At 46.7% G+C, this 12,387-nt stretch overlaps 1 protein-coding gene across 1 annotated transcript in view; it reads left to right on the top strand.

Moving 5' to 3' along the window:
* Window positions 1-8,294: 8,294 nt before the first annotated feature.
* Window positions 8,295-12,387, top strand: part of pcbp4 (poly(rC) binding protein 4) — a 50,636-nt gene continuing 46,543 nt past the window's right edge. The window contains exon 1 of the mRNA XM_067978076.1: window positions 8,295-8,425. The gene's annotated coding sequence lies outside the window, so the exon portion shown is untranslated. The remainder of the gene's footprint in view (window positions 8,426-12,387) is intronic.

Raw genomic sequence — 12,387 nt, 5'->3', positions numbered from 1 at the left:
CAATTTCAAAATTTGCAGATGACACAAAACTTGGAAGTGTAGTAAACAGTGAGGAGGATGGTAATAGACTTCAAGAGGACATAGACAGCCTGGCAAAATGGGTGGACACAAGGCAGATGAAATTAATGCAGAAAAGTGCACAGTGATACATTTTGGCAGGAAGAATGAGAAGAGGCAATATAAACTAAAGGGTACAATTCCAAAGTGGGTGCAGGAATCTTTGAAGGTGGCAGGGCAGGTTGAGAAAGCGATTTAAATAAAGCTTACGGGATCCTGGGCCTTATTAATAGAGGCGTAGAGTAGAAAAGCAAGGAAGTTATGATGAACTTTTATAAAACACTGGTTCGGCCACAGCTGGAGTATTGTGTCCAATTCTGGGCACCGCACTTTAGGAAGGATGTGAAGGCCTTAGTGAGGGTGCAGAAGAGATTTACTAGAATGATTCCAGAAATGAGGGACTTTAGTTACTTGGATAGACTGGAGAAGCTGGGGTTGTTCTCCTTAGAGCAGAGAAGGTTGAAAGGAGATTTGATAGAGGTGTTCAAAATCACAAGGGGTCTAGACAGAGTAAATAAAGACTATTCCCATTAGCGGAAGAGTCGAGAACCAGAGAACACAGATTTAAGGTGATTGCCAAAGAACCAAAGGCGACATGAGGAAAAACTTTTTACGCAGTAAATAGTTAGGATCTAGAATGCACTGCCCGAGAGGGTGGTGGAAGCAGATTCAATCGTGGCCTTCAAAAAGGAATCGGATAAATGCTTAAGGGAAAAAATGTGCAGGTCGATGGGGAAATGGGACTAACTGGATTGCTCTTTCAAAGAGCCTGCATGAGCTCGATGGGCTGAATGGTTACAGCACAGAAGGCAGCTGTTCAACGATTATACGCCTCAGTACAGCTGTGGAGAGTTTCTCGAGAGTTCCAATCACTCCATCTAGTTTAAGACTGTAAACTGTTGCTGACACATCTCTGCTGAAATAGGTTCACAATCTGTCTCACTCTCTCACTGACTGACAGACTCCTAACAATTCCTGAATACAAAGCCCAGTAGGTGTACCGAGAGAGCTGGCTCATTGATTATTCACTGAGAGGATCATGAGTGTGATTATTGATTATTCACTTGGGGGATCTGGATGTGATTATTCACTGAGGGGATCTGGGTGTGATTATTGATTATTTACTCGGGGGATCTGGGTGCGATCATTGATTATTCACTCGTGGGGTCAGGGTATGATTATTGATTATTCACTGAGTGGATCTGGGTATGGTTTTTGATTATTCACTCACTGAGTGGATCTGGGCGTGATTATTGACTGGAACCTCTCACTGAACGTGAAGTTGCTTTTAATAAACCAAACAGATACCGGGATCCACCTCTGGATTATTTGGGAATAAGGTAACGGGTTTAAAATTAAGCAGCCTGACATGAGCCTAGAGATTAGAAAGAGCATTCTCACCACAGTAATGGATATGGTTCAGACGTAGAAGTAACAGTTGAGGCTGTGATTAACACTTTCAAAAAGGAGCTGGATAAGCTTTGATTAGGGAATGGGATCAGTGATGTGTACAGAGCAAGTTAATTAAATGCTCCACATAAGAGGGAGAGGCCAGGCTGGGGTGGGGACCGAACCAGGTGGGCTAGAAATGATTACTATTAATGTTTCTGCCTTATGTTACCCATAAAGAGAGCTCTCTGCAGAATTTCTAGTGGTGGATAGTAAGTGGACAGTGACTGGGGGAGGAGGGTTATGGAAGACGGTCAAGAGGGGAGGGTCCCACGGAGATTTCCAAAGGCGGAGGTGCTGAAGGAGTGTCTGATGATAGCGGAGCAGCCACTGATGGGGATCGCTTTTTAATATCCTGGCGTTTTCCTTGAGAATATTTGTGGATCAGGGAGTGTTTATACAGAACTTCCCTTTCGAGATGAAATGCATGGGTCAGAGGCTGGGGATTAGACGACTTCAGTGGGATGAAGAGCACCAAGTGTAGATTAACTGGCTGGGAAAACATTCAGATCAAACAGTGGGAGATATTAAATTTCGAGGTGAATTATATTCCAACTAGGAGGGTCGAAGGCAATGTTTCAATGGATAAATAAAGATTAGAGTAAAAATTAGGCTTTAAAAAAAGTGATAAAAAGAAGGGAAGAATAGATGAAAATATAGAAGGGAAGCAAAAGGGAGAGATCGGGAATGCTGCGGGATGTGTGAAAGGAGACTGACGGGGAACAACACGGGTTTTTATCAACACGAGGTGAAGAGATAGTTTCAGAAGAGCCTCTGCCTCCCAAATGGCTTCCCACTGCTACAGTCCGTATCACCACCCTAGGCCTCGCCTGAGGTCGGCCATATTTTGGAGGGAAGGCAAATTTCGAGCACCGGTTTCAGGAGTGGGGCATCCTCCCCTCCCTGGCTGCGACAGATCGCCCGGTTTCAGGCAGTGTGCCCGAGGGTACTCCAGCATGATGGGCCAAATGACTTCCTTCTATGTTGTGATTCCTCTGATTTCTATCAGGATTTGTCCCAAGGATTGGTTTATGGTTTCACTCCTGTATAAATGAAGCCATGATGTGGAGATGCCGGTGATGGACTGGGGTGGACAAATGTAAGGAATCTTACAACACCAGGTTGTAGTCCAACAGTTCTATTTTAAAATCACAAGCTTTCGGAGATTATCTCCTTAGTCACTACTCACCTGACGAAGGGGATAATCTCCGAAAGCTTGAGATTTTAAAATAAAATTGTTGGACTATAACCTTGTGTTGTAAGATTCCTTACATTTGTATAAATGAAGGGAATGGGTCAGTGGTGGGTAGGAATGGGTTTCTACAAAACTAGGAGAGAGGATTTAAAAACTGAGCAATAAGTCGACTGCTGCATGATGCAGTGTCGTAATAGGTTAAAATTGCCCCCAAGAGTCCTAAATCAATGGAGAGTAAAATCGGTTGTGGGGGGGGGGCAAAATGAGTGACCGACCCGATCCCATCAACTTCCCGCCGGGTGGGTTAGGTTAAAATGACCCCTTTAGTATCCGGTTTAGATGGAGTCTTGGACAAGGTTGATCTTAGAGAAATTTCTTTCAGAAGATAACATTTTGGGATACAGTATATGAGTAATTTGAGACGTGACATGTGTAACTGTAACAGGCTTGGGAGGAACAGGTGACTTTGGACCTATGGTTCCCAAAGCTCTCCTCCGCTGGAGTTTTCCTCGCCTCATGTCCGGGTGTGTTGTAGACTAATTGATAGAGATTGATTGCTCCGATTAGTCAACAACTCCACTGTTGTGACTACCAGGATGGTAGAAGGCGAACTAGATGGACCTTGGTCTGTTTTTGTCTAGCAATTCCTATGTTTCTACCTAACCCTGCAGCCCTGCTGAGAGAGTGTTTGGGACTTGAGCTCACCCAAAACTCTGCTGCCCGTATCCTAACTCACACCAAGTCCCGTTCACCCATCACCCCTCTGCTCACTGACCTACATTAGCTCCCGGTCCAGGAACGCCTCGATTTTAAAATTCTCATCCTTGTGTTCAAATCCCTCCATGGCCTCACCCCTTCCTATCTCTGTAACCTCCTCCAGCCCTACAACCCACCGAGATCTCTGCGCTCCTCCAATTCTTGCCTTCCCTGATTTTAATCGCTCCTCCATTGGTGGCTGTGCTTTCAGCTGCCTAGGCCCTAAGCTCTGGAATTCCCTCCCTAAACCCCTCCTCCTCTCCACCGCTCTCTCCTCCTTTAAGACGCTCCTTAAAACCTACCTCTTTTGGTCACCTGTCCTAATCGTTCCTTATATGGCTTGGTGTCAAATTTTGTTTGATAGCATTCTTGTGATGCGCCCTGAGAGATTTTACTATGTTGAAGGTGCTATATAAATGCAAGTTGTTGTTGACAGTGTAGAGGGAGTTTAATCTGTTTCTAATCTGTGCTGTACCAGACCCGGGAGTGTTTGATGGGACAGTATGGAGGGAGTTTTACTCTGAATCTAAGCTGTTTGTTAGCTGCCCACATCACCACTATTCTTGCCCATGCTCTGGCCAGCTCACAGTGTGTCGTTCATTTATACTTGTGGAATGATATTTAGACCACATTCTGGGATATATCCTTTTTACAAAAAGAATGTAGAGGCACTGGAGAAGGTGCAGAAAGGATTTTCAAGGATGATAGCAGAACTGAGAGGTTACATCTATCAGGAAAGATTGAACAGGTTGGGTCTCTTTTCTTTAGAAAAGGGGAGACTGAGGGGTGACCTGATAGAGGTCTTTAAGATAATGAAAGGGTTTGATAGGATAGATGGAGAGAAATTGTTTCCACTGTCGGGAGAATCCAAAATTAGGGGTCATAAATATAAGATAGTCACTAATAAATCTAATAAGGAATTCAGCAAAAACTGCTTTACCCAGAGAGTGGTTCGAATGTGGAACTCACCACCACATGGAGTAGTTGAGGTGAATCTTGTAGATACATTTAAGGGGCAGCTCGATAAGGACATGAGGGAGAAAGAAATAGAAGGTAATGTTGATAGGGCGAGATGAAGCAAGCTGGGAGGAGGCTCGAGTGGAGCATAAACACCGGCATAGACCAGTTGGGCCGAATGGCCTGTTTCTGTGCTGTAAATTGTATGCAATATTTAAGGGGAACGTATGAGGGAAAAGAACTGGTGTTTTCACGGGAGAGCAGGATGCTCCCAGTGCTGTGGTGGCCATTTTGTTTTTAACTGAGCAAGCTGTGGTATAAACAGGGCAGTGTCATCAAACCAAAGCAGAACCGACATTGTACACCACACAGGGCACCAACCAGCCTGAGACGATTGTGAGCCGTTGGCTATAATTAGGGATCAGCACAGTTTGTCCGTCAAGGAGCACTTAAGAAGTTTCTGCACAGACCCAGGGGGGAGGTTAAGGGTCAGCATGTCGGGAGATAAATTTCCCAGAAAGTGTTTCTTGAGAGGATTGATTGGGAACCTGAAGCCGTGCGCGGGGGAAGGAAATGTAAAGTTGTCAATTATGCATGATGTGGGACTGGAATGGCGATGAGCAATCTCCTCACAGATATCGTAATGCACTGCGGTGAGGGGCCCTCTCCAGAGGCCTCGCCCGATTAACACCAGAGCAGAGCAGGAGGGAGAGGAATTCTTCAGTGTGACTTTTTTTTTTAGGGAGATGAGAAAGAGAGAGAGAGTGTCTGACAGGAAGCTGAGCATGTACAAGCTAACCGAGAGAGGTTGCCTGAATCATTTATCCTCTAATAATGGAAGTTCTTCTAATGTCGCAAAAGAGATTTTAGGAGCAGGAAAAGCCCAATCCTGGGGAAGATTTTTTTCTGCGCACCACTGTAAAGAAATGATAAACAAGTTCTTTATGGTGCTTGGAATTCCTCCGTCTGGCCCAATCCCTCCTTACCCACTGCCCACACCGCTACGTGTCAGCCATGGCTCAGTGGGTAGCACTCTCGCCTCTGAGTCAGAAGGTCGTGGGTTCAAGACCCACTCCAGAGACTTGAGCACACAATCCAGGCTGACCCTTCAGTACTGAGGGAGTGCTGCACTGTCGGAGGTGCCGTCTTTCGGATGAGATGTTAAATCAAGGCCCTGTCTGCCCCCTCAGGTGGAGGTGAAAGGTCCCATGGCATTATTTCGAAGAAGTGCTGGGGAGTTCTCCCCGGTGTCCTGGTCAATATTTATCCCTCACCAACATCACTTAACGGATTATCTGGTCGTTATCACATTGCTGTTTATGGGATCTTGCTGTGCACAAATTGACTGCCTCGTATCCTACATTACAACAGTGACTACACTTCAAAAGTACTTAAATGTCTATAAAGTGCTTTGGGATGTCCTGAGGTTGTGAAAGGCGCTATATAAATGCAAGTCCTTTCCTTTCAAACAGCTGTACTTGTTTTCCAGAGGCTGCTATTGGAAATGATTCCCAGGCACCCCAGTCTCTAGCCCAGTGACACTGGGCCCGAACTGCAGTACTTCCGTTACCACCCGGCTGAGATTAGCTAGCCCAGGAGAGGCTGAAGATGGAGCCTCGGGCCTTCCTCGGGGGTTTATGTTAGTGGCCCTCTCGCCTCGGAGTCAGCAGGCTGTGAGTTCAAGCCCCACTGCAGGACTTGCACACGATAGGAGTGAATCTCCATAGGGCCTCTCCCTCTTGCCCCCCCTCCCCACCCGGAAATTCACCCTTTTCAGCTGCTCTTCCTCTGAAGTTAAGATGGACGAGCGGAAGGGTCTCTCTGTGGAGATTCACTCCCCTAATCTAGGCTGACACTCCCAGTGCAATACTGAGGGAGTGCTGCACTGTTGGAGGTGCCGTCTTTTGGATTAGACATTAACCCGAAGCCCCGTCTGTTCGGGTAGATGTAATAGATCCCACGGCTCTATTTGAATAATGTGGAGATGCCGGTGATGGACTGGGGTTGACAATTATAAACAATTTTACAACACCAAGTTATAGTCCAGCAATTTTATTTTAAATTCACAAGCTTTCGGAGGCTTTCTCCTTCCTCAGGTGAACGATGTGGAAATGAAATCCTCGAAATGAAGTCGCATTTATAATTCACAGAACAATGCTTGGTGATTACAGATAGTTTTTTCAACTGCCCGTTGCCAAGGCAATCAGTGTGCAGACAGACAGGTGTTACCTGCAAGGTCTCAGAATATACAAATCACCAAAAAAAACAACAAACAAAAAAAAAACAGAGATAGAGAGGTAGAAACATAGAAAAGACAGCAACTGACCCGTTATATTAAAAACAGATAACATTTGTTCGCTGGTGGGGTAACGTGTAGCGTGACATGAACATTTGTTCGCTGGTGGGGTAATGCTACACGTTACCCCACCAGCGAACAAATGTTATCTGTTTTTAATATAACGGGTCAGTTGCTGTCTTTTCTATGTTTCTACCTCTCTATCTCTGTTTTTTTTTGTTTGTTGTTTTTTTTTGGTGATTTGTATATTCTGAGACCTTGCAGGTAACACCTGTCTGTCTGCACACTGATTGTCTTGGCAACGGGCAGTTGAAAAAACTGTCTGTTATCACCAAGCATTGTTCTGTGAATTATAAATGCGATTTCATTTCGAGGATTTCATTTCCACATCGTTCACCTGAGGAAGGAGAAAGCCTCCGAAAGCTTGTGAATTTAAAATAAAATTGCTGGACTATAACTTGGTGTTGTAAAATTGTTTACTATTTGAATAAGAGCAGGGAGTTCTCCCCAATACCCTGGTCAATATTCCTCCCTCCACCAAAGCAGATTTAGCAGGTCATCCATCTTCTTGCTACCTGTGGGATCTTGCTGGGCACAAAATGGCTGCTATGTTTGCCTTCATAAAAACAGTGACTGCACGGCAATGCAATTGACTGTAGGTGAAGCACTTTGTGAGGTTTCTGAGAGATCCAATCAGGCCAACTTTTTTTTTCTTCTTCTCGAGTGTGAGTGCTTGACACACTTGTGCACAATTCCTCTCTCTGCTATTCGACCCGTCAGTGGGTTAAATGTGGCTGTTTAGATAGCAGAGAGAGGAATGTCACACAAGTGTGCTTTCGATTGGTCGCTAATCTCGCACAGTGTGTTGTTCACTTCGCTGGTTTTCGAGGCTCAGTAGTGGGGAAGGGGCCTCTTGTGTACCCCGATTTCCTTCACCCCATCATTGGCGGCCGTGCCTTCAGCTGCCTAGGCCCTAAGCTCTGGAATTCCCCTCCCTAAACCTCTCCATCTCTCTACCTCTCTCACCTCCTTTAAGATGCTCCTTAAACCTACCTCTTTGACCAAGCTTTCAGTCACCTGTCCTAATATCTCATTATGAGGCTCGGTGGCAAATTTTGTCTCCTGTGAAGCACCTTGGGATGTTTTACTATGTTAAAGGCGCTATATAAATGCACGTATTGAGGGGCACTTGCTCATTAAGCCGGTTTGGGGGGGGGAAGGGGTGTTTGGGAAGGCTGTTCTTTTTGTTGTCTCTCTCTCTCTCTCTCTCTCATTTTATTACATTGCTTCATAACTAACAGACTGATGTCCCAGGCAGGACAGTTAAGCTAAGCTGGTCTCTTTTGAGTGTGGCTACTGCTTTTAATCCCGTTCCCTCTGTAAAGTTTAATTGACTTTTTGCCTCTCTTGGGGACCCTGTTCCTAGATAGTGAGAGTGAGAGAGAGAGAGAGAGAGAAAGGTGACAGATGTCTCTGCTGTCGACTTCTCTCGCCTCGGAGGGAGGGAGGGAGGGGGAGGAGGCGGGACAGGCACTCGGTGACAGATGGTGTTGCCCACAGTGCATTGTCTGCTGTCGGCTGAGTGTTTGTTTGCTGCAATGGGAGTCGGGGGCCGCGTGCAGCGCTAGTTACTGACAACGGAGAGCTCGAGCGGTGCCTGAGGTGGAGGGAGAGCGGAGACGGCTGGGTGAGCTTCAGGAAACATCACACAACAGGTAGGGATATATAAAAACAATAAATCTGCTGTTGTGAAGCGCTGTTCGATGAGCTGACTGTAACTCAGCTCATCTTTGTGAAAGGGCAGATCAAACTCCATTAGACAGCCACAGAATGGCAGAATAGCCGAGCTTTATCTGAAGGGGCGATGAGCAGGTTTACCACCCTGTGTCGGGCCCAGACAGCGTGTTGAGGTAGCGTCTGCTTGCAGGGGCGCTGGATGCGATGGTCTGTAGGTGACTGTGTAAGTTTGGATCATACAGAGGCACAGGCAAGGTTGTGTGTTGAGGCAGAGGGTGGGCGGAGAGATGTCAGGAACACAAAGAACTCAGGCAGAGAGCTGAATCTATTTAAACTGCCTCATTATTCTCGGAGAGCAGGACGCAAGGGAGGCAGCTTAACTCTTGTCGTTACCGAGCAACCCAAGGTATGGGGCCTGAAACCCAGGGCATTACTGAGGCTTTAATAGAGAGAGAGAGAACTGGATAAATCGGGAAGTAGGGATTAATTGATCCCGAGCTTTGGTTTGTAGCGTGTAAGAGGAAGGGAAGTCTGAGGGAGGTGAGGAGACCCCGAGAGAGAATGAATTTGATTAGGAGATGGTACGTTGAGGCTTGATCACAACATGGATACGGGACGGGCCTGTAGGATGCAGCTTAAGAGGAACAAAGAGATGAAAGTTTGGCTTATCAATGGTACCATGGTCAGCACTGGTCTAAAGGTGTGGAGACTGAGGCTTTGGAGGGGAAGTGGGGGGGGCGGGGGGGAGATAAAAAGAAAGGGATTGCTTGTCAGCTGATTAGTTCTTTATTTGTACCCTGTCCAGGAATGTGAGACTTCTGCTGGGTGTTTGTATTCAGGCTTTGGGACAGAATTAGACTTCATAAAGAGCTAGGCCTAGGCCCTACTTTGGGCCGAAGCTAAAATCGACAGTGTTGAAGAGGTGAGGCTGGCCCTGTTTCCACGGGGACAATAGGACTGAATATCCTGGGTGCTGAGAGGAGCCTCTCGTTTTCCCTCGTATTTCGGCCGCCAGTCGTTTAAATGCTGGAGGTCCTTGGCCGGCCTTTATGCAGCAAGTACCTTTGATGGGTCGCTCAGATGGCTTCAGCATTGACCCAATTTCAAAATAATCCGAACTTTGCTGCATGTTTTTGTAAACAAAGGGCTCCCACCCACCCACCCACCTACCACCCCCCACCCACCCACCCACCTCCCCTGTTGGCGACAGGCTGCACTGATTGGCTGCCTTGACCGCAAGGAACCTTGGCTGAAGTGCACTTCTGCCGTGTACAGATCCACCCGTGGGTCTTGGTGCCAGGAATCCTGTTCTGTTGTGTGTTTTAAAGCAAGGGGTCTGAGAGGAGAGGCGTAGTTAAAGGCGATACAGACAGGAAGCTGTGCCAGCCGTAGCTCAGTCGGTAGCACTCTCACTCTTGAGTCAGAGAGTTGTGGGTTCAAGTCCCACTCCAGAAACTTGAGCACATGATCCAGGCTGATACTTCAGTGCGGTACTGAGGGAGTGCTGCACTGTCCGAGGTTCCCTCTTTCGGATGCAATGATAAATTGAGGCCGTGTCTGCTCTCTCAGGTGGATGTAAAAGATCCAAGAAGAGCAGGGGAGTTCTCCCCGGTGTCCTGGCCAATATTTATCCCTCAACCAACATCACGAAAACAGATGATCTGGTCATTATCACATTACTATCTGTGGGATCTTGCTGTGTGTAAATTGGCTGCCGCGTTTCCTACATTACAACAGTGACTACACTTCAAAAAAAGTACTTCATTGGCTGTAAAGCGTTTTGGGATGTCCTGAGGTGGTGAAAGGCGCTATATAAATGCAAGTCTTCCTCTTTGGGATCGATCGCGATACGGTGATATTGTGCACATCATTGAATCACCTCAAAACAGACCGTGTTGGAGCAAGAACGAGGTGCGGGGGTGGGTGTTGGCGGGGATGGCGGGGATGGTGGGGGCTCGGCTTGCGGAGGCCGGCTGCTGCCTCGCCCTGTGAATCCTGAGGTTTCTCTGCCTCCCTTTACAGATTGATTATAGCGATAATTTTTGGTACTGATGTCTCGCGCATGCTTCGTGTGCAGGCGCAGTAAAAATGTCCAGAGGCAAATGGTTCCCATTGAGCCCGAGCCATTTTCTATCATGTTTAGTGCCAACAGTTCCTGACACTGAGGTAGTAAGAGGCACGGCATCATTTGGTTGTGAGGTTGAGTGTGCTGAAGGTGACTTATTGTCTTTAAGTCATCGAGTTACTGGGACCATTGTCCTTCTCTTGTCTCCAGGGAAATGGTCCTCGCCATTTGGCACTTTGTTTTGCCCTTTCTGTCAATTTTCTCCTAGAGGAACAGGAGTGGGCCATTCAGCCCCTCAAGCCTGTTCCACCATTCAATTATATCATGGCTGATCTGTATCTTAACTCCATCTACCACCTTGGTTCCATATCCCTTAATACTCTTACCCAACAAAAACCTATCAATCTCAGTTTTGAGATTTTCAATTGATCCCCAGCCTCAACAGCTTTTTGGGGGAGAGTGTTCCAGATTTCCACTTCCCTTCCAGTGAAGAAGTGCTTCCTAACATCACCCCTGAACGGCCGAGCTCTAATTTTAAGGTTAAGCCCCCTTGTTCTGGATTCCTCATCAGAAGAAATAGTTTTTCTCTCTCTACCCTATCAAATCCTTTAATCATCTTAAACACCTCAATTAGATCACCCCTTAATCTTCTAAACTCAAGGGATTACAAGCCTAGTCCGTGCGACCTGGTGTCATAATTTAACCCCTTCGCCCTTTTTCTGCCAATTTTCTCCTTTCCCTCCGTCCCTCATGAAACCACTGACCCACAGTTCCATGGGGCCCCGTGGTGAGTCTAGACAGTTCATGGGGTACGTTCTGCCACCCAGACTGAGGCACAGACCAGGGATTGCACCTGAGGCCACCTTGGGTTTGTCTGACTCGTCTGTTCACTGCCGTAACCAGCTGTGTCTCCTGCAGAAGGCTGAAGATCTCTTTTAGAGAGGCCTTTTAAAAGATTTCACCTTGAACTTCCCTCGCGGATCAATGGGATCCACACGGTGTGACACTGAGCCCCAAGAAGATCCCAGCCTCGACCCTTGCTCTGTGCTGAGTTAGGTGTCATAAGCAGGTACTCGTCCACTCTTGGGCCTCTGCTGCTCTTCAGGGAGCTTCTAGGATACAAGTGAGTGGCCTGGGGTTGAATTAATGTAATCCTGGTGGAAGCAGATTCAGTAGTAACTTTCAAAAGGGAATTGGATAAATACTGGGAGGGAAAAAATGTACAGGACTGTGGGGAAAGAGCAGGGGGAGTGGAACTAATCGGATAGCTCATTCAAAGAACAAGCACGATGGGCCGAATGGCCTCCTTCTGCCCTGTATATTCTATGATCTAATGAGAAGGCTGAATTGTGTCCACGTATCAGTACTGATGGGAAGGCCTGGTTATGGAGGGGAAGGGTCTCGGGCCTGGGTAGAGTTGCCAACTCTGGACATATTCCTGGAGGTCTCATCACGTGGCCTCCCGTCTCCAACTGCCCTGACCGGTCAAACAGCGTTTTTTTCCAATCTCCGATATTTTTATAACTAATAAACAAAAAGTGTTTAAAGAAAATGGGAGAGGAACACATGCAATCTTTTTAATGCACCAATGATTTTTCTCCTGAGTTGCTTACAGCAGTGTTCAGGACATGAATCTTTAATTGCTGGAGACTTGAGAGCAATCCTGGACAATTGCCAATCCTACGCTGACTGGAAGGCTCAGTTACATAGAATTACATTGAAAGTACAGCGCAGAAATAGGCCATTCAGCCCAACAAGTCCGTGCCGGTGTTTATGCTCCACATGAGCCTCCTCCCACTTTACTTCATCTCGCCCGATCAGCATATCCTTCTGTTCCTTAATAATAAAAACAGAAAATGCTGGAAATACTCATCG

The sequence above is a fragment of the Heptranchias perlo genome, unplaced genomic scaffold (assembly GCF_035084215.1).
Source record: "Heptranchias perlo isolate sHepPer1 unplaced genomic scaffold, sHepPer1.hap1 HAP1_SCAFFOLD_219, whole genome shotgun sequence".
Lineage (NCBI taxonomy): Eukaryota > Metazoa > Chordata > Chondrichthyes > Hexanchiformes > Hexanchidae > Heptranchias > Heptranchias perlo.
The sequence above is the reverse complement of the archived record's forward strand: the minus strand, read 5'-3'. Positions and strand labels throughout refer to the sequence as shown.